The sequence below is a fragment of the Neofelis nebulosa genome, chromosome 1, assembly GCF_028018385.1.
Source record: "Neofelis nebulosa isolate mNeoNeb1 chromosome 1, mNeoNeb1.pri, whole genome shotgun sequence".
NCBI lineage: Eukaryota > Metazoa > Chordata > Mammalia > Carnivora > Felidae > Neofelis > Neofelis nebulosa.
In genome coordinates this window covers 172214693-172237572 of record NC_080782.1, presented here as the reverse complement: position 1 = coordinate 172237572, position 22880 = coordinate 172214693, and the positions used below count along the sequence as shown (strand labels likewise).

The 22880-nt window shown below is 40.4% G+C and overlaps 1 protein-coding gene across 8 annotated transcripts in view; it reads left to right on the top strand.

Annotated features, from left to right (window-relative positions):
* The window catches only part of PCCA (propionyl-CoA carboxylase subunit alpha), a 418714-nt gene that overhangs the window by 347027 nt on the left and 48807 nt on the right, over positions 1-22880 (top strand). The gene's annotated exons all lie outside the window — the stretch shown is intronic.

Below are 22880 nucleotides of genomic sequence, written 5' to 3'. Positions count from 1 at the left end.
TGAAAATAGTGACCATGGCTTTTTTCTCTTTAGTTTTCCTTCTAGCTTTCTCTATCAGGTCCTTTCAAGTACACATTTCTAAGGGAACTGAGACACAATTTTGGATCTTGATTTTTTTCACTTAAGATCCTATTAATCATTTTCCATATTGCTAGAAAATATCAGCATCATTTTACTGGAGCTGTGTTTAACATTCTGATGAGTAGATGTGACATATTTTCTTATCCATGAATCCCAATTGTTAGGTATTTAAGTTACTCCTCGTTTTTGCAATTATGAATGGTGTTCTAATGAACAACTTAATGGGTTTTGCTTTTTTTGACATTTTGAATTATTTTCAAGCATGTTCAGAAATGTATGAAATATATCTCATTCTAAATAAAATCATGGCGCGCCCGTGTGGCTCAGTTGGAAAAGCATCTGACTTTGGCTCAGGTCATGATCTCACGGTTTGTGAGTTTGAGCTCCACATTGGGCTCTGTGTTGTCCGTGCAGAGCTTGCTTTGGATTCTCTCTTCCTCTCTGTCTCTCTCTGCCCCTCTCCCACTCATACTCTCCCTCTCTCTCAAAAATAAATAAGCATTAAAAAAATTTTAAGTGAATAGAATCAAAACCATGAATAATTTTATGGCTTAGTACACATTATCAGTTACCTCATATCTCTTTAGAATGCCCTTCGTCATGTGTCAGCATACCACTTTGCACTCTCACTAGTAGGAGTTATGATTTTTAAAAACATTGAGCTTTATCTATGGAAAGCAATTTACAGTTACTATTTTTACTTTTAATGTAAAAGTAACGAGCATAATAATCATATCATTAGTAGTATTAGTTATAATTTTCAAAATAATTTAACTGTTAAAAAAGGTAACTTATTTATTTTAATTAGCATTTCTGTTTACTCCTTATGTATTCAAATGTTTCTCCATGTATTCATTTGCTAGGTATCATTTATAATCTGTAAAATGTCTGTTCATAGTTTTGGGTACCTTGTTCAAGTTGTAAATTCACATTGGATAGTTCTGTTTGCTCTGTGAGTTTATTGAGAGTATCAGAGGAGAGGCCTGTGGCGTGGATCAAAGGATAAGTGTTTTTGTAGTCATGGAGATAGGAAGTACATTATTAATAATGTGCATTTATAGTTTATATATAGAGACACAGTAAAGTTTACGTATCAAAGCATATGTAGTAGTATATGCATAAATTTTAAGTGTAGCACCTGCGATTTATAGTTATTTTTTCTGATAAGTTATTTCATGCTTTTTTTTAATTTAAAAATTTAAATACTATTTCAATGCATGTCCTAAGCAATTGTATTAGGGTTCTCCAAAGAAACAGAACCAGGAGTGTGTGTGTTTGTGTATGTAGAGAGAGGAAGAGGGGTCAAGTCCAAAACCTGCACAGTAGGCCAGGAAATAGTTGGAGTTCAAGTACAAAGACCATGTACTTGCAGGATTCCTTCTTGCTTGGGAGGTCAGTCCTTTTTCTTCAGTTGATTGAATGTTACCCAACCAGATTATGAGGTGTAATCTGCTTTACTCAAGATCTACTGATTTAAATGTTAATCTAAAAATAACTTCATAGAAACATCTAGAATAATGTTTGGCCAAAAATCTGGATACTGTGGCCTAGCCAAGCTGACACATAAAATTCACTATCACAGAAGTATACATCCCATCTCCTAGAGTATTTTCATTATTAACAGTAGATATGCAGGCATACCTTGGAGCTATTGTGGGTTTGGTTCCATACTACAGCAAGTATGGAAGTACTTGGCAAGTATGTATGTCACAATACAGCGAGTCAAATGAATTTTTTGGTTTCCCGGTACATATAAAAGTTACGTTTACACTATAGAATAGTTTCTTAAGTGTGCAAAGCATTATATTTAAAAAAAATGCACAGGGGCGCCTGGGTGGCTCAGTTGGTTAAGCTTCCAACTTTGGCTCAGGTCATAATCTCATGGTTTGTGGGTTCAAGCTCCACGTCAGGCTCTGTGCTGACAGCTCGGAGCCTGGAGCCTGCTTTGGATTCTGTGTTTCCCTCTCTCTCTGCATCTTCCCTACTCATGCTCTGTCTCTCTCTTAAAAGGAAATAAACATTAAAAAAAATTTTTTTAATAATAATTAAAAAACAATGCACGTAACTTAATTTTCAAACACTGTATTCCTAGGGGTTCCTGGCTGGCTCAGACAGAAGAGCTCAGACATGTGACTCTTGATGTCAGGGTTGTAAGTTTGAGCCCCATGCTGGGTGTAGAGATTACTAAAAATAAATAAATAAATAAACTATTTAAAAATAAATAAAAATACTGTATTGCTATAAAATGCTAATCATCATCTGAGCTTTCAGTGAGTTGTAATCACTCACCGATCACAGGTTACAACAATACAGTAGTAATGAAATACAGTCATAATGAAAAAGTTGAAATATTGTAAGACTTATCAAAATGTGACATGGAGACAGGAAGTGAGCAAGTGCTGTTGGAAGAATGGCACTGACAGACTCACTTGATGTGGGGTTGCTACAAACCTTCAGTTTGTAAAAAAGGAAACAGTATCTGCAGCATGCAGCAAACCAAAGCACAATAGAATGAAATACGCCTATATTCTTCCAGAAATAGAATTACACATCTTCTTATGCAGCAATAACTCAGGGGCATCTTTCCTAGAATGTATTCTGTGGTGGTCTTTCTGTACCTCAGTGTTCATGCTGGAAAGGGCACTTTTTCTGTCGCTGCTACTTGATAACTCTCCTTGGATTCTAATTGATTTCTCGGCATTCACACATGGAACACTGAGCTGTCAACAGGCAAGACCCACAAACAAAAACAAAACATTTCTCTTGCAATTTTTTCCTATCTCGAAAATGGCTACATGAGCTGCCCCAATCCTGACCAAAGCTTTCATCATCTCCTGTCTGAATTACTGCAGTCACCGGTCTTCCCACCTCTGCCTCCGGTCCTTAGCCTGTTTTTAATTTAACCATTAATGTGAGACGTGTGTGTGTGTGTGTGTGTGCGCGCGCGCATGCGTGTGTGTTTTAGTTTATTTATTTTGAGAGAGAGGGAGTGAGCACATGAGCTGGGGAGAGAGAGGCAGAGGGAGAAAGAGAGAATCCCAAGCAGGCTCCACGCTGTCAGCCCAGAGCCTGATGCAGGACTGGATCCCACGGACCATGAGGTCATGACCTGAGCCGAAACCAAGAGTGAGACACTTATCCAACGGAGCCACCCAGGTGCCCCATTAATGTGATCTTTTGAAATATAAATCCAGTTAGTTGGTCTTGTCACTCTTCTTCAAACATGTTGGGCACACACCTCAGGGTCTCAGCTGCCTTTCCTCTGCCAGGACTGTCTGCCCCCACATACCTGCACAGGAGATTCCCTCACTTTCTTCATGTCTTTTTACACAGCAGCCACCACCTCAGGGATGGCTTCCGGGTCACACTGTATAAAATTTTGACCACCTTTCCTCCATTTTGTTCTTTTTCTCTAGCAGTTATCACTATTTGACGTACTTTAATATTTTACTTTTAAAAACTGGTTATGATAAGCCCCATGAGCAGAGGGCTCTGGTCTGTTCTGCTCCCCACTCTCCACCCAGCACTCAGAACAGCACCCTAGTGAACAGTGGGCACCCAGTAAATACTTGTCGAGGGAATTCATGAGATTGACAGGCATGAGACCTAAGGATTAGGCTTAAGAAAGAAATGGGAAGAAAGCAAATACAGAAACAAATGGAGAAATGGAAAAGTGTAGGGGACTTTGGGACCTTAGAGTGAATCCCCCTTCCTTAGATCAGGAACTTGCATCAGAAAAGACAGCTTGTTTTGTCCAAGGTGTCACAGCCAGTTGGTACGTAGAGCAGGCAAGCATGCTCGGGTTTTCCGCTGTGCCCAGTGCTCTTCCCATCAGCAAATGCCCTTTACCTCATTTACTTTCATCCACTCCAGGCACCTAAAACATACGCACGTGCCCCTAAACAGCCACAACCTCCCCAAACATCTGTCTGCGTTGTCTATACAGCTTGTATGCAGAAGGAACGTCAATTTCTAGTGCAGTTTCTAAGCACTCTAAAATTCTGCATCGCCTGGGTTGGGATGGCCAGTGTAGTTTGTTTACAATGCATTTTTCTATTAGCAATAATAGACCAGGATGGAAGAGGGAAAGAAAGGGTTTGGAGATAGTGGGACTAATAGGACAGATACAGAGTACTTTCCAGGTGATTTCTAGCTAGGTTGTGCTGCTTCAGTCCTAATTTTCTAAAGCAGAAGCAGGTTCCAAAGCTTGCACTCCAGGAGCAGGAGCATTAGCAGGTCACATGGTAAATGGAGGACTTTCCCAATACACATTTGTCTTTGTTTTGCCTTTGTGAGAATACCTGTGGAATTTTCCATAGAAGTTGGCTTTTGAATATTGATAAACATGGCCTTCAGAGTTTAATTTTATGAGTTTTTTAGAAAGAGCTTAATTTTATTTATTTTTTAATGTTTATTTTTGACAGAGAAAGGAGGAGGAAGGAGAGAGAAGAGAAGAGAGGGGGAAAATTATGAGCAGGGGGTAAGGGCAGAGAGAGAGGGAGTCTGAAGGTCCAAAGTGGGCTCTCCACCTAGAGCAGAGAGCCTGATGTGGGGCTTGAACTCACTAACGGTGAGATCACCACCTGAGCAGAAGTCAGATGCTTCACTGACTGAACCAGGAGCTGACCAAGTAAGAGTTTAATTTTAGACTAAGAAGTACTTTGTTGCAATGATAAACTTCAAAAATGTTACTGTTTCAACTCAGGGAAGGTACAGACTTCAAAATAATTAATTTCATTCCTTTTTTTTATACACACTTTGAATTTTAAAAAATACCATTTTGTTATTTTCATGTCCAGCAAAATGAATCTCATTAAAATTAGATTTTGTTAGATATATAAATATTAAATATTATATAAACTATTATATATTTCAAATATTTGTAAGTATGTGTAAAAGGACATTTGTAAAATATTTGTTGGGGTATCTGGGTGGCTCAGTCAGTTAAGCGTGTGACTTCTGCTCAGGTCATGATCTCATGGTTAGTGAGTTCAAGCCCCGCATCAGGCTTTCTGCTGTCAGTACAGAGCCCGCTTTCAGTCCTCTGTCCCCTTCTCTCTCTGCCCCTCCCCTGCTCGCTCGCTCTCTCTCTCTCAAAAATAAATATTATAAAAAAATATTTATAAGCTACAAAGCATAAAGGTAAAACAAATGTACACCCACCATAGTTTTTCTGAAAACAACAAAAAAATTTTCATTATCTTGGAAGTTCACTGTGGGCTCCTTCTCAATCCTACTAGATACCCTTTCTCCCCCTTTACAGAAAAATTTTTGATTTTTATCACTCTTTTTTTTAAAGTTTTCCACATATGATTCCTAAATATCATACAGCTTAGTTTTGCATGCTTTTAAGCTCAAAATGCATGGGATTATATTCTATAATCATCTATGGCATGGTTATTTGGTTCTGTGTTGTTTGTGAGGCCCACCTCGACTGTTGATGGACCCCTGGGTGGTCTCCAGTGTTTTTGCTGTAACTCAGTGCTGCTGTAAGCATTTATGTCCATAAGTGCACGTAGCCTGCTTTGCACGTATGCAAAAGCTTTGTTAGGGTTGATGTGCATGGAGTATGCAGTGAATGAATTCACTCTGTTCCACATTTTCACTAGTACTTGATATTATCAGACTTCTTAATTTCTGCCAGTGTCTGTAGTGTCTTCATTGTGGTTTTAATTAACATCCTGATTATTAATGAAGTAGGACATATTTTTCTGGATGTATTGCTCCTTTATGTTTATTGACCATTAAGTCTATTCCTCTGTAAAGTACCGCTTAAACCTTCTGCCCATCTTTCTGTGGAGTGAGACTGTATACGTGCATGAATTTAGTCTATTTATGTCATTTGCATTTTCAGTAATAAGGCAGAAGGATTGGGTTGGACCACATGACTAGTTCTGACTATGAGCTATGAATGGAAGTGACTGTCAAGAACAATGGAGGGTCTGAGGTTTTACCCTATTTGAAGATTAACCCATTATAGTCATGTATGCTGGTGGAAGAGGCGAGACTCCAGGGTCTGAGATGGATGGTTTATTACAGCAATAACAATAGCCAGAATATCATTATTTTTGCACCATTTCCTTGAGCTCCAGTTCCCACAGGGCAGTGTGATGAGGGCGGGGGGACACCTGCTTGCACAGTGGGTTGTGTGTTATAGCAGAGGAGCCTGAGTTTAGTTCAGAGAACCCCGAGTGTCTGTATGGGCAGGGAGCATGCCTTCCTTTGTTCTGAGGGAGACATTGCCATGCAAACAGCCTTGAAAAATAGTCCAGAACAAAAGACAGTCAGTGCCGTGCTCACAAGAAGTGGAGAAGCACGAGAGACCCATGGAGAATAGTCTCCTCACAGAGAGGTCCTCACTTCTGGTCAGGGAGTGACAAGAGCAAGTGTGAGCTTTCTGGGTTCTACCATGTCCACCAAGCTGTATGCTTGGTTGTTGAGTCCTAGCAGCACACGTCCCTGAGGAAGATGGGAGCTGGGCACTGTCCCCTCAGCCTTCCACGGACTAAGATTTCCGTGTTATTTCTGAAGCCTAACCTAGCTTATCCTGACACACAGCCTTGGAACTTAAAGGGCTCTCTTCTTGTTCATAGAGCCCCACGCCCACTTACATAGATTCAGATTCATATAAAAGGTAGAGATTGGAGGTACGGTGGATTTAGTCCACTTTAAAGCCTTTGGCTCTTCAACTTTAAAGCTAAGAGTAAGGTCTCTCCTTTCTGTTACTGTTTGAACTTGATTTAAAAATTGTTAAGTAGTAGTATTTTTATGTAATGAAAGGCAAACTCTTCTGAATTAGTGAAGGGCGTTGAGAGATGAAATTTGTGCCTCTATGATTCAGAGAAGCAGCCTCTTTGACTTGAATGTACATACAAATTCAGACCATCCACATTTTAGCCTTTGGTATCTATTAGTTTCATTAACCGTCCCCAAAAAGTAGGATATAGGACAGTTGTTAGTTTCATAAGTTTGCCCGCAACAGGTTGCCACAAAAGGGGTGGCTTAAAACAACAGAAATGTGTTCTCTAAGAGTTTGGGAGATGAGAAATGTGAAATCAAGGTGTAGGCAGGGCTGGCTCCTTCCGGAGGCTCTCCCAGGGAATCAGGTTCATGGCTCTTGTGAAGCTTCTGGTAGTTGGGAAGCACTTGCTGTTTGGTGGCTTAGACCTGCATTGTTCCGGTCCCTGCTTCTGTCCTCACATGGCTCTCTACCTCGGGTCTGTGTATATTCGGTCACAGACATCTGACGGCACCAATCATTGGATTTAGGACCCATCCTTAGGTAAGACCTCTTCTGAACTAATTACATTTGCAAAGACCCCCCCCTTACCACTGAGGTCACATTCTGAAATATCAGTTGTACGTGCCGTTTTGGATAGCAGTGTTCAACCCAGTATACACTCCATATAGACAGGCACGAAAGTGTATTTGATGTGTATGAAAAGTTGAAAACTAATTCAGGCAATGTACCTAAAAATATATTTTATAAACAGAACAGTGTTCCTTAGGTCTAGATCTTACTAATAACTGACTTGAGTACTGTCATTTATTTTCCTTATTTTCTTACCTATTATCATCACCTATATCTCACCTTTAAACATGTGGGACGCTGATGAAGAGTATGCCTGATTTTCAGAAGACAAAATGAGCACAGGCAGGTTAAATGACTATTCAGTGCTAATAACTGGTAGAAACAGGACACAAAACCAGGTGTCTCTAACTTTTAAGTTAAGCTGTTCACTGTCAGAGTTCCTTAAAAACAAATTGTTTCACGGTACATCTGGGTGGCTCAGTCAGTTAAGCGTCTGACCTTTGATTTAGACTCAGGTCATGATCTCACAGTTCATGGGGTTGAGCCTCGCATCAGGCTTCACACTGAGTGTGATCCTGCTTGAGATTCTCTCTCCCTCTCCCTCTCTCTCCTTCTGTCTCTCCCTCTCTTTCCTTCCCTCTCTCTCTCTCTGCCCCTCCCCCCTGCACTTGCTCTCTCTCAATAAACTTTAAAAAAAAAAGCAAATTACTTGACTGTATAATCCAGTTATGGCCATAACTGCCAAGTACAACTGTGACAAAATACCTTAGACTGGGTGGTTTAAACAACACACATTTATTTTTCACAGTTCTGGAGGCTGGGAAGTTCAACATCAAGATGCTAGCAGATTCATTTCCTGGTGAGGGCCCTCTTCCTCACTTACAGGTGTCTGCCTTATTAGCTGTATCCTCACATGGCAGAGAGAGTGTTCTGGGCTTTCTTCTCTTTTATTTCACTTTTATTTTTTTAAAGTTTTTATTTTCATTCCAGTTAATTAATATACAGTGTTATATTCATTTCAGGTGTACAATACAGTGACTCATCTTTTTTCCCTTTTATAAGGGACTAATCCCATTATGAGGGCCTCACTCTCCTGATATCATCCAATCCTGACTGCCTCCCAGATGCCCCCACATCCAAGTAACATTATATTGGGGGTTGTTAGGGCTTCAACGTATGGATTTGGGGTGGGACACAAATATATAATCCATAACATACACTTACTTGGTAAGCTACGTATCCTGGAATTTTTCCAAGATATATATGCCTATTTCAAATTGTAATCTGTCTGAGTTTTGTTTGTTTTGTTTGCATGTCTTTGGTGAAGCTGTGAGTTTGTATATACCAGATAGTATCAGCACACGAAGAAACAGAAGACGTCCAATGTTTCACTTAACCAGAATTCCTTACTTGACTGTGCTTTACAATAAGGATGAATATTTTGATACTGTTCTTAGGAATGCACAAATTACCATTTTATTCCACAGTTTTGTATTGTAATCATTGTTTACCTTTAATTTTTAAAGTGCTGTTATTTTTTAAGTACTATAATAGGATGTCAGACGTATCTCACCAAGACTAATTTTTTTTTTTCTTGTGAAAATAATGCACATTGTCCAAAAGCGAAAACAAGCTCAGGGTACAATGAGCAGCTTCTTCAGGGTACAGTGTGCTACTGGCACTTACCCAAGGACTCTTCAGGAACTATCAGATTGTATGTCTTTGAAGCTTAGCCAGAGATCTTAATGAAACCAAATCATGGTGAAGTTCTTAAAGCTAATTTAAATCTCAAATTGTGCATTTAAATTGTTTTTATTGATAATAAATATACTTTATTTCTTATTAGCCTTGAAAGCTTGAGTGATAACATCAGTAGAATAAACATGTTTTACAAAGATTTACCATTAAGAAGGCTATTAATATGACCCTTGATACGCTAGCACAATTAGATTTCAAAGTAAGCGTTTACGAAGTAACAGCGATTAATGACAACCATCGAAAACAATTTTGAACTCCATCAGTTTAACTCAGGAGGGTAAACTTAATATGATAATTCATCTAGTTGAATTGTATCAGCTTAGCAGGAAAGTATGTAAATATGTGACCCTTACCTACTTTCTAAATGGATGCTGTGCTGGTAGATTTATCAGTTCCATTAAAGAACTTTGGGGAACTTTGGAATTTCAGCGATGTTCCCTTGGAGGCTGAAAACCCAACCTGATCTCATACTGGGACCATTCTGGTCTGCATATTTCTATAATTTGCCTTTGCTACTAATATGACAGCAAGACACAAATAACTGTTTCTAATAATATCAGATGGAGTTGTGGAGGACAGCATTTTAATGTAGTAAAAGACCTCCCCGTGGGGTTGTTATTGCTACTATAGAACAGCAGCTATGCGGTTGCAACTGTAGTCTCTTAATTGATTCGTTTAATTAGCAAGAGCTGAGGCTTAGGCTGTGTCTTGTCATCTGATATCATAGGATCCAGTCTGCATTATTCATATTTATAGATGTATGAACATCATCAAAAAGTTCTTCTGAAAACTCACATATGGATATTGAATTTTGATAGAGTAAACTCCCATTTGTTTGAACTCCAAATAATCGGAAAATGAAAAAAGCTATGTTATTGTTTTTCTTAGTACTCTAGAGAAATGAATGATGTCATACAGTTTGGGTTATTATTGTCTTCCAAAAATAAACTTCCAGGGAACTCGTTCAGTATTGTATACCTTACAAATTCGTAGGCAGTCCCTCTATTTACATCATGCCTGACTCCTCTCTAACTCCATCTGCCTTTTCTCCCTTCTGTAGCCCATCCCCTTCTCTCTACTAGTGGGGTTTCGGGAGTGAACGATGGCTTATTGGGGGGTTTTGTGTGTGCTCGTCCATGCCTGCCTCTGCCATCACACCAAATGCTGCTGGCTTAGGATTTCCACTTGTGCCCACCTCCTCTTACCTGAATTGCACCCCCTGAAGTTTGCTCACCTCACCCAGCTGCGCCCGTTCCGATTTCCTTGGATCGGGGAAACTGGGGGGGAGATGGGAAGTGTCTAGCCACAGAGCCTTCACAGGGCCACTCCTGCCCCATCCAGACAGGGCTCCTTCCCCACTGGGTCACGCTCTCCTTTTTCCTTATCCTTAGCCTGTCCAGCCACAGAGATCAGACAGAGGCCGCAGAGCATTTTATGGAGGGTTGATGAAGTCATTCTGTTCTCTAGATGCATTTTACCATACTGCGAAAAAGTAATTCCATAGCATTCTGTCTTGCCATTCCCCCCATACGCAAAATCTCAGCCAAAATGTCACTAAAACAAGATTTTTTGAGATGGGCTTTCAATGCAATCTCATTCTTGAACGTTATTTTTGTGGTAACATGCTTTCTGTGTACTATGTAACCAACCATAAATAAACCTTTGAGGGGCGCCTGGGTGGCCCAGTTGGTTAAGCATCCAACTTTGGCTCAGGTCATGATCTCACGGTTTGTGGGTTCGAGCCCCGTGTTGGGCTCTGTGCTTGACAGCTCAGAGCCTGGAGCCTGCTTTGGATTCTGTGTCTCCCTGTCTCTCTGCCCCTGTCCTGCACACACTCTGTCTGTCTCTCAAAAATAAATAATAACCATTAAAAAATAAAAACAAACCTTTGGGATGTAGCTAAGTTTACTTTTCTGGCCTTTTGAGATTGGCATGCTGTATATCATATGAAAGTGCAATTATTAATATCCCATGATGTGATGCCTTTGAACAAAACTTTTAGAGAAATCATGGACTGCCTGCTGCACCATGTGCTAGGAAGTTTGCTGGATGATGTGATCTGGTTTCTGCCCTATTGGCTCCAGATAAAAACAGACACACTGGTATCATGAGTATGTGATAAGTGCTGAGATGGGTTATGTACAGGCTGATGTGGTAGCAGAAATTATATACCTGTTAGCTTTTCTTTTTTCTTTTCTTTTCTTTTCTTTTCTTTTCTTTTCTTTTCTTTTCTTTTCTTTTCTTTTCTTTTCTTTTCTTTTCTTTTCTCTTTTCTTTTTTCTTTTCTATACAGAAAGCGAGATGGCATGTTCAGAAGCTGTGCTCTGTGATGATAGTAGAGAAAACAAATGGTGTAAAATAAATGAAGGTACAGAGGCTGAGGGTGTCCAGATGTTTAAGGAAGACCAGGTTGGCTGGTGAGGGTGCCAGGCAGGGGGCAGAGGTCTATATGGGAGGTGAAACTAGGCAGGAGCTTGATGATGCAGAGGCCTGCTAAGGCGGTTGGAATTTATTCTTTGGACTTCGAAGGATTTGAAAGAAGAGGTGTGGTTTGTTTTGTTCTGATTTAAAATTTTTTGTTAATGTTTATTTTTGAGAGGCGGGGGCAGTGGGGGAGAGGCAGAGAGGGAGGGAGACACAGAATCCGAAGCAGGCTCCAGGCTCTGAGCTGTCAGTATAGAGCCTGATGCAGTGCTCAAACCTGCGGACCACGAGATCATGACCGGAGCCACCCAGGTGCTCTGGTTTTAGAGAGAACTTGGGGGAGCACATGAAGAAGAGGGTGGGTTTGAGAGCTTCCTCTGGAGGACCAAGTGTCCAGTTATGTGTATTAGACAGAGTTGAAGATGATTCTGAGGTTTCTGGATGTGAACAATGATACAATTACCTGAGGGAGAAAAACAGGAAGAGGAGAGGAATTATATTAGAGAAAAGGTGGAAGAGATAATGAACTGGAGTTTTGACTGTTTTAAGTTTGCAATGCCAGGGAAACATCTCTGATATCAGGGACATTTCTGGTCTGGAGATCAGGAAAAAGGTTAAGGGTGAGCATGTAAATTGGTGCTTGGTCAACATGCAGAGGTGAGATCTGAAGCGTCCAGTAGCTGAGATTGTCCAAGGGGACGATAGAGAAGTAGAGGAAAGGCCCAGAACGGACCCCTGGGAAATGCCCACATCTAGGGAGGAGGCTCGGAGCCTCTCTAATATCATTGTTAAAATGACGTTATCTCTTGTCCAAATCATTTATATTATATGTGGCTATTAGAAGCCAATTTAGTGTAACCTCAGTCATGATTTCACAGTATCCTAGCATGTCACTAATTATTTCAGAGTATCTCAAAATCCTGCTGCCATCTGTCAGAGATCCTCAAAATAAAATTAATTTTAATGAATAACATAATGCCTTACATTTGTATGATGCTTTAGGGTTTTAGAATGCTTATTTGATTCCATTCCATTTCTAAGACAAATAAGCCATACAGCAGTTTAGACGTTGTTGTAAAAATAAGACACACAGCACTCTGAAATGTCAATTAAAAATATTTGCTATTATTGAGTTATATGTTCACAAGCAATTTCCACAAACCACTACCAGGATGTTAGTGGATATTGGGATGGGCCGGGCTCATGAGTGGAGGAATGCTGCATAAACCTTGATTCCCTGAGTCTGAATCCCAGATCTCCCACTGACTAGTTTTGTGAATTTGATCAAGATACTTAACTTCTCTGGTCCTCGGTATTTTTCATCAGCAGAATATCTCCTTTGTGGAACTGGTGAGGGTTGAATAAGGAAGTGTTTGTCAAATGCCCAAAAATAATAGGTGCTTGACATACAGTGGCTCAGCTATTACTCTAGCCCTCACCGCCAACATTTAATACACTTTCCCTTTGCTTCATTTTGCTTTGCATTTTTTTTTCCTTTTTCTTGCTTGCTTGGGGACATGTTCTCATCTGAATGTGTAATCTCCAGATGAGATTATATTTGGTGCTCAGTCCCAGAAAAATTCAGAAGAAAAATATTTCTCTTTAATTTGGAAAGTCTGGTTTTTGTTCATCTTATGGTTATGACCTCCTCTCACAGTTAATGTGTTGTCATTTAATGACAAGTATAAAGCATGTATGTGAACCTGTACCTTGTGGCAGCCAGACATTTAAGAACATCAACCTGAAGAGTAAGTATGTTTTACCAAGAACATCTTGACTGGGTAAATCTTGAGTTTGCAAGACAAAATACTTCTGATACAGGGAATTTTATGATGGTGCTTATGAGCTTTCTTTCTTTCTTTCTTTCGTTCGTTCGTTCGTTCGTTCGTTCGTTCGTTTATTTATTTTGAGATAGAGCATGGGGGAAGGGCACAGAGAGAGAGGATCCCAAGTAGGTTCCACACTGTTAGCATAGAGCCCGACTTGGGGCTCAGTCTTACAAACCATGAGATCATGACCTGAGCAAGAAGTCAAGAGTCAGATATTCAACCAGGGACTTCTTTCTTTTTTTTTTTTTTATAAAGGACAGAAGTATACTGCCTTTATTTTATTTTATTTTATTTTTTTTTCAACGTTTTTAATTTATTTTTGGGACAGAGAGAGACAGAGCATGAACGGGGGAGGGGCAGAGAGAGAGGGAGACACAGAATCGGAAACAGGCTCCAGGCTCCGAGCCATCAGCCCAGAGCCTGACGCGGGGCTCGAACTCACGGACCGCGAGATCGTGACCTGGCTGAAGTCGGACGCTTAACCGACTGCGCCACCCAGGCGCCCAGGGACTTCTTTCTTATACCAGACCCACTTTGAAGAGATATTATTTCAGGTAGCCCCTTTAAAGCCACTGTGGCATAGTGCAATATGTTGCTGATTCCGTATTTATAAATTATTTGATTGTTGCTATTTAACTTATGTAAGAATGATTTGGCAATGACATCTCTTTTCTCGTAGACGCAAAGTCAGTGGTTGTCAAACTTGAGCATGTATGAGAATCACTGGGAAACCTTGCTAAAAAATGCAAATTCCCAGGCCGCTTCTCAGCAAAGCTCATTCTGTAGGTCTCAAGTAAGACTTAGAGATCTGTATTGATAGAAATCAGTGTAAAATACACCAGGATTAGGATTTAGAATCTATTTTGACACTTAATGGTAGAATTAGTCTCTAGTTGAGGAAATGGATACCCAACACACATTAAATTACTGGTGTTATGAGTCAAGCATAACAGCAGTATTCTGGATGTTTCCTATTATAATGAGAGGGTAATTGATACAATTCAATTGATAACTTGAATTGATTAGTGTATGTACTTATAACACATATATATTTTTTTAACCAGGAAGGGACAATAGGAACCGCAGTATAATTACATCTATAGTATCAGATGTATCTCTTAAGTTTTGTAGCCATTAGACAGTAATCATTTTTATTTTGGGCCTAGAGTGGGGTTTTTCAACCTTGGCAGTAATGACATTTTGGACAAGAGAATTCTTTGTTGTAGGAGATTGTGCTGTGCTATATGGGACCTTTAGCAGCATCCCAGGTCTCTATCTACTAGATGCCACAGCACCTCCCCCAGTATCACAACCAGAATTGTGTCCAGACATTGCCATGTGGTCCTGGGGGTGAGAAGGGGGCAAAATCTGCCCCACCCCCACCCCCCAGCTGAGAACTGGCTTAAACTACAAGCAACTCTGGAGTTTCAGAGTTTTCTTTCCCCTTTCACTAATAAGTTTCATGTTGGAGACACGAAGTCTCTAAAGCAGATGTAATACTCCTCAGTGGCCTGAAGTTTACAATCTTACATGCATCTTGACCTACTCAAATGCCTTAGGCACAGAAAATGACAACAAACTTTAGCTAGCCTCTTGTTTGATTTTTGCTTTAGTGGCATTTTTAACTGTTAGCTGTTGGAGGTGGGTATGAGGACTGCTCCTTCATACTCTTCCTTGTATTGGATCATAATCTAGATCTAATGAGGACAGCTGTTCATGAAAGCTCTCGTCTGCATAACTGCATTCTATTTGTTTGGATCCTTTCTACCGTTTACCAAGAAGAGTTTACCAAAGATCCTCACATGCAGAGTCGACAGGGAGAGGGTACAGGTAATATTTTATCTCAGAAGCTGCTGCTCTTTGTTTGGCCTTCCATTTTGTAAAAGTCCTGTAAAACCTTCCTGGTAAGATGTGTCATATAGAGTGTGTTACAGCATCACCTCACAGTGGGCTCTGCAAAAATTTTTTGTTGTTGTTCTTTTTGGCTAGCATATAATTGCATAGCTCTTTAATGTTTTGTTGTACTTGCCCCCACCTGTGGGCGGTATATGGGCATGGTGCCCAGCAGGACATGTGAGAGGCAAATAGTATAGTCAGTATCTCAGGTATGTGTTTCTGAGAGGGGGCTTTCCCAAGCTGGCACGGGTGTGTGTATGGATGTAAATTCTCAAGCTTGTGGGGGACAGCTAAGGTAATTGCTAAGGTATCAGTGTTAATTACCCTAGGTAATTATCAAGTGTCAGGGGACACAGGAAACTGTGAGGTGCCCTTGTTTGAAATAGAACCCCTGCCTCATTGAAGCACAGGGAAATGATTAGTTGCCTAGGTTTTAACAGTCACCCTGAATGTACACCGTGTCCCAGACCTCACCCAACCCTTTCCTGTCTCAGTTGCTCATGAAACTAGACCAAGGAGACAATGCTCCTTGAATGCCTACAGTGTGCCCAATGCTTTACATTTGTCACCTCAGTTCCCACAACTGTTTGAAATCATCAGCAGAAACCCCTTTTTACAGGTGAGGTCATATCCACTGAGCCACCCAGGTGCCCCAACCCTCCTTTTAAGTGTTTGAACTTAGGGACCAGCCACTTAATGGGATAGTGTATAAAAGCTTCAGGCTCCTCTGCTTCCTCACAAGTTACTTTGTATTCAGGGAAGGAATGTTCTTTTTACAAAAGGTAGTATTTATCCAAGTAATCATTCCAGATTTTAAAAATAGATTAAAATTTCAGTTTGATTTAAAGTCTTTTTTCTTGGGATGCCTATTGGTTAAGCATCCATATCTTGATTTCGGCTCAGGTCATGATCTCATAGTTGTAGGTTTGGGCCCTGAATCAGGTTCTGCTCTGGGAGTGCGGAAACTGCTTGAGATTCTCTATCTCCCTAATGCCCCTACCCTGCTTGCGCTTGCTCACTCAGTCTCTCTCAAAATACATCAATAGACTTAAAAAAAAAAAAATCTTTCAATTTGAAGGTGAGAAAAACCTTAGATGATATTGAAGGTAATTAGATTGTGGAATACATGTTAAAGTGTGTGGTAAAAAATTAATTGTCCTTATTTGAGTATTTAACCCTTCTTTTTCTACCTCCCACTGCTTTGTTCAACCAAACTATGAGCCCCCTCAAAGGATTTTAGGAATAACATGGGTAGTTTTTGAAATACAAGTGCCTGGCAGTATTTCGCAGTATTGCAAGTCTAGACTGGCAGTTCTGAGTCCTGGGCCATTTTGCTTCTGACAGGACACTTGGCAATGTCTGGAGACATTTTGGTTATTGCAAGTGGTGGGCTGCTACTGGAATCTAGTGGGTAGATTTCCTAAAAGTTATTGGAGGCACCACCAGGGATATTTCTAAATATCCTACAGTAAACAAGACAGCTCCTGTAAAGGAATTATCCAAGCCGAAATATCAGCAGTGTCGAGGTTGAGCTGGAGTCTAGACAATAACTATGGAACAGCATGTAATTACCCGTGACCGTCTCTCCAACTGTCCTCAAAGCTCTCTACTGTTCTGCAGACTTAGGTGTCCCCTGGACAGATAGTCCGCAGCTGCCCCACCCTTTTCAGTCTTATTTGTGAATCGATGGACTTGCTGACATCTTGATCGTATTAGCAAAGAACGGGGCCCCAGACAAATATATGTCACACGTATTGTTTTGCTATTTTGTCCTAATTTGATGATCCTCTCTGCATTTTGTGTCTTCACAGACTTTTGACCAACATGTCATTCCTCTAAATGAAGTTTTCTCTTAACCAGTGTCTGCAGTTATGATCCAAAGGGCTTTGATATTGTTTTTTATATTGATTGTACCTAAATTTCATTTCAAAAAACCCCAAACATTTTACATCTCAGGCTTGCCCATCAGTAGAGTTTTCTTGTTGAATCAGCTCTGTTAATGCCACAGCGGCTCAGAGTAAAAGATCAATTAGATGTTGTGGTATCAGTTTATCAATTTGTTGAAAATAAACCTATATAAATACATGCTGTGTGCTCCATGTGTGCACACAGCGTGTCTGAGCTTTCCACAAAGCCTGTATCTTCCCAACGGCGGCTCTTGTGGTTTGAAGGCAGGGTTGTGAACGGGTGAGAGTGGGGCCCAGGTAGGAGCTTCCTGACCTCACACTTCGGCGCCCCTACACCCTGTGGCCTGCATTCTAGCCTTCGGTGGTTCTGCAGATTTGGTATTTACTTTGCGGGGTGTTCTGAAATGTACCTACAGGTTTTTAATTTATGGAGGTAATTGAGTGTTGACGCAGAGGTTAATGCCATTGAAAGAATGACTTAACATTTTCCATGAGAAGGGAGTGCCCCACACCACGCAGGGCCACTGCAGAAGCACCAGGGTTTGTCAGGAGGCAAAAAGGAGCCAAGGGGGAAACATGGACAGGAGGAGCCTTTATTGGGGTTTGCACAGGAAAGGCAAGGTAGGGCAGTCTAAGTGACTTAGGACTGCTAGTTGGCATTTCATTGGGCTTTCGACTTTAACAAGTGGTCTCTGGTTGTCTGATACCTGGCCCTGGCATGATTTAGGGCATGGGAAATAATGGCTTGGGTGAGTGTAGTTAGCTTGCATAAGTAAGGCATGTTCCCAGGTAAGTTCCTCACTATCTTCAGGAGTTAGCCAGCCCTGGGAAGGGCAGTCTCTCCCCAGGTCTGTAGAGTCTCGAAGATGTCAAAACAGTATAAGAAGTAGGAGGCAAAACCCTCACGATTAATACACATGGAACCCGGAAATAATCACATCCAATGGAACTCACAGCAACTAAACCACAGTATGTGGTTATTAATTTGAGGTGAGGAATATTTCTTCCTGTGACCAAATCTTTAAATCTGTTCTTCAGAATACCAGGTGAATGATGGTATCAGAATAATTAGGAAGGCTGGTTAGGCAGATTATTTCAAAACTAATGTGGGTTGTCAGAGCAGAGAGAGACCTAGTGTACTTATGCTATGCTGAAATCTCACAGAATCACTTCTTCTTTTCTTTCTTTCTTTCTTTCTTTCTTTCTTTCTTTCTTTCTTTCTTTCTATTTATTTGTTTGTTTGTTTATTTATTTATTTATTTATTTTGAGCAAGCGCGAGGGAGCACAAACAGGGGAGGGGCAGAGGGAGAAATAATCCCAAAGTAGGCCCCACACTGTCAGAACAGAGACCGATGAGGCACTTGAACCCACAAACACTGAGATCATGACCTGAACCGAAACCAAGAGTTGGACACTTAACCGACTGAGCCCCAGAGGCACCTCTGACAGAATCGCTTCTGACTTGCAGCAGGAACACCCTTTAATGCCCACCTCATCTTCTCTGGGCCTCAGAGAACATGCTCTTCATGTTCCCACGTGGCTCTTGCAGGTGACCAACCTGCAGCTACTGAAACTATTGTCATGGAGCCAGGCTGTGGAATGATAGTCCTGCTTCCCTTAGGGCGACACACAGAGAACTTTGGTTGGAATTTTGAGTGCCCCCAAACTCTTTGGTGATGCACTTTCACCAACCGTTAGTTTTAGCACTTATGTGTGGAGTTTCACACATGCAGGTCTCGGAAGTTCCTAAGAATGTTCCATTTCTTAGGTACCCCCCCCACCCGGCCCCCATAGTACATACACTCAGAAAAAATAGTTCATGGAAAGAGCCCTGAAAGATCTCATTTTAGCCCATAAATGCTTTAAACTGATTGTGTGACCTTCCCAAACCTCTGTTTTCTTTGTTGTAAAATGAAAGGTTGGAGTTCGTGACCCCTGAGGTCTTCCCCAGCACCAGCCTGCCCTGAGAATGATTATATTTGTCACAATATGGGGTTTGCTTTGCTATGGTAGCAAAACATCACACATGCAACTTATTATCATCGTCTTTTGATTTTCTTGGGTTTCTCAGTCTCTTCTGGGGGAGACATCGCTGGCTTATCACACAATGATACTGTGTCCTGTCACTTAATTTGGGGGGACAGCACATTGTGCTGGCACAGGCTCAGTGCTAATAATCAAGATTATATGTTCTGCTTACTGTGACTTTTTTGTGGTTTCTGGGGAAAAATGCAGATGCTTTTCAATTATTCTAAGGGAATTTTGATTAACCCCCTGGGTAGACTTCTCTGTACCACCTGCCACGGAGAAGCAAGTTTTATTGAACAGAAGGTATAGAATTGAATTGCTCATATTTGTTTTCTTTCTGGTGCCTATAGCATTATTTCAAACTAAAGCATTTTAATAAATATTTAATAAATATCTGTCTAAAATAGGTTGAAACTGTTAGAAACGAAACCTCTTTTGTTCTTCAATTTCAAATGCAAATAAGCTAATTTGACTTTTAAGTGGAATCTTCAAATTAAAAACTCACATCTTCCTTTTATGATGTAAAAAGTAGTTATTTTTGACTGGTATAGTCAGTGTCCTGCTTACAACACAATTCCAAGTATCAGCCCTTGGAAGCAATCTGTTTAATAGGTTTATTGCAATGTTGCTATTTTTGTTTTTCTTGTAGTATTTTGCGTGTTCACTACTTGTCTCTCTTGTATTCCTGTTTTTAACTTTTGCCTGTGGCCAGGAGATACCAAGTTCTTGATTTATAGAGCATTTTCAAATGGCTGACTATAAGGCCTTTTTAAACAAAGTTTTATTGAAGGGTGCCTGGCTGGCTCAGTCGGTGAGCGTGCAACTCTCGATCTCGGGGTTGTGAGTTTGAGCCCAACGGTGGGGGTAGAGTTTACTTAATAAAAAAAGTTTTATTGAAATGTAATTCACATTCCACACAAGTCACCCATTTAAAGCGTACAGTTCAGTGGTTTTTCGTCTGTTCACAGGGCTGTGCATCCCTTAGTCCATTTGAGAGCATTTTCATCACCCCAAAAAGAAGCTCTTTCCCCATTAGCAGTTAACCCCCATTCTCCTTCAGCCCTGCCAGCCCCTGGCAGCCACTAATCTTCCTATTTGTGCATGTTTGCTTATTCTGGACGTTGCATATAAACAAAACATATAGTATGTGATCTTTTGTGAGTGGCTTCTTTCACTTGGCATCAAGTTTTCAGAGGGTTCATCTCTGTTGTACCATCAGTAGTTCATTCGCTTTTTGCCGAATAATTTTCCAGTGGACGGATACACTACAGTTTTTCCGTTCCTCAGGATGGATGTTGTGTTGTTTCTTTTTAGCTACTATAAATAATGCTGCTGTGAACATTCCTGTACGAGTTTTTGTGTGGACATATGTCTTCATTTTTCTTGAGTGTGTATCTACAAGAGAGGTTTCTGAGTCATATGGCAACTCTATGTTTAACTTTTTGAGGAATTGCCAGGATGTTTTCCAAAGCACCTGCACCATCTTACATTCCCACCAGCAATATGTGAGTCATTTATTTTCCCCACATCCTTGCCAGCATGTCATTATCTTTTTGTTATTGAAGTGTAATTGACATATAGCATTGTTAGTTTCAGGTACTCAGTATTTGTATGCACTGTGACATGATCACCACAATAGGTCTAGTTCATATCCGATGTCTGTCTTTATTTCTAGACACCTAGCGGGTATAAAGATAGGACTCGTTTTCAAATACTCTGTGTAGGATTCCTTCTTTTCACTAGAACTCCTGATTCAGAAAAAACCCAAACAGTGTATTAGTTGTGTGTCTTGTTTTGTTTTGTTTAAAAACAAACTTAACCCTAATAAAACAACAAAGCACATTGATTTTAATTATTGTATATTTTCTATTGCACTGTTGTCTCTTCCTTCTGCATGTAAAATGTTTTTGATATTAAAGCAAGCAAATCCTTTCATTTCCCTTGGGTTTTTTTTTTTTTTTTTTTAATGGTAGCACATACTGTGCAGGAAGGTCATTATATAGAGAGGAAGAAAGAGTAATCAGCACTGAAGAGAAAGTTAATGCTGCTTGTATAATTTTTTAATAGGTATCTTGTAACATTTTGAGATATAAGCCAACTGATATTTTTTGCACATTACTGGGCAGTTTCTTCTTGTTGCCTGTGAATTGATATTTTGCTTTGGAAACTAAGATAGTGGGAAAATATCAAGCTTCAAATACTTGATTCCTTAGTCATTTAGGTAGTAATTCTCTTCTGTAGACCACCTACATGTGTTTGTAAGGGATATAATAACTGACACTGTATTTAATTAGTGCTAATACTGTGCAGAAGGAAAAACATATTAAGTATCTTTACGAGTCACTAGTTCAAAGTTAGCAGATGCCAGGAAGAAAAAGTCCTTGTGTATGCACCACTGTTATTTTGCATAGCTGTGGAAGTTTGTGATTCATTCATTCATTCATTCATTCAACAAATATTTGTTGGGTGCCTATTACTTGCCATACAATGTTCTAGGTCCTGGGGAAATGGACCAATTGATGTAAGACAGAATATAAATCACAAATAAGTATCCAGAGGCAACCAGCTAATGTATACAATGAGCAGATGTAGTAAGTATGGATCTTCCTCCATTGGGGATGGGGTTACATACTGATAAACCCATCCTCAGTTGAAAATATCATGCATGGAAAATGCATTTAATACACCTACCCTACTGAGCACTGTGGCTTAGCCTGGCATACCTTAAATGAGCCTAGAACACTTACTACATTTGGGCAAAACCATCGGACACGAAGCCTGTTCTATAATCAAGTGTTAATTTATTGAATGCTGTACCGAAAGGAAAGACAGAGTGGCCGTATGGGTGCAGAAGGGTTGTCATTGTATGGCTGCTTACCCTTGTGATCATTACCCAGCATGGCTGACTGGGAGACGTCACTGCCCCACATCACCAGAGACAATCATGCCACTGATTACTAGCCTGGGAAAGGTCCAAGTTCAGATTCAAAGTGTGGTTTCTCCTGAATGCATATCCACTTTCAAGGCATCATAAATTGGAAAAAATCCTATAGGGCCATCATAGGTCAGGGATCATCATATGCAACCCAAATTACCTTTCCTTAGCTTCTCATAGCAAAACGAAAGGCCTTTGAGGTCAGTTCTCAGAGTTCCCCTTTGAGTTTGGGGGCAGGGAAATGGAGTAAGGGGGATTGATGAGGACTTTGGATTCTGAAGACTGTCACTTTATTCTCCCTTTTTGAAGTAAAAGCCAGTTTTTAGTTTTGTGGTCTTAAGTCTCCTTCCACAAATGTAAAGATCTTGCTTCCTTTCTTGAATTTCCCTTGCATTTTATAATTATTACTTCAATTATATATTTTCCACCTGTTTGTATACAGAAAGCAATTTACTTGTTGATGGAGTTCCTGCATGTGGGGGGGCAGGGAGTATATGGGAAACCTCTCTATTTTCCACTTTATTTTGCTGAAACCTAAAGAACTTCTAAAACATAAAGTCTGTTTTTTAAAAATGTAATTACAGAGTGGCACCTGAGTGGCTCAGCCAGTTAAGCATCCAACTCTTGATCTCAGCTCAGATTATGATCTCAGCTCAGGTTATGATCTCACAGTTCATGGGATCATGCCCTGCATCAGGCTTTGCACTGG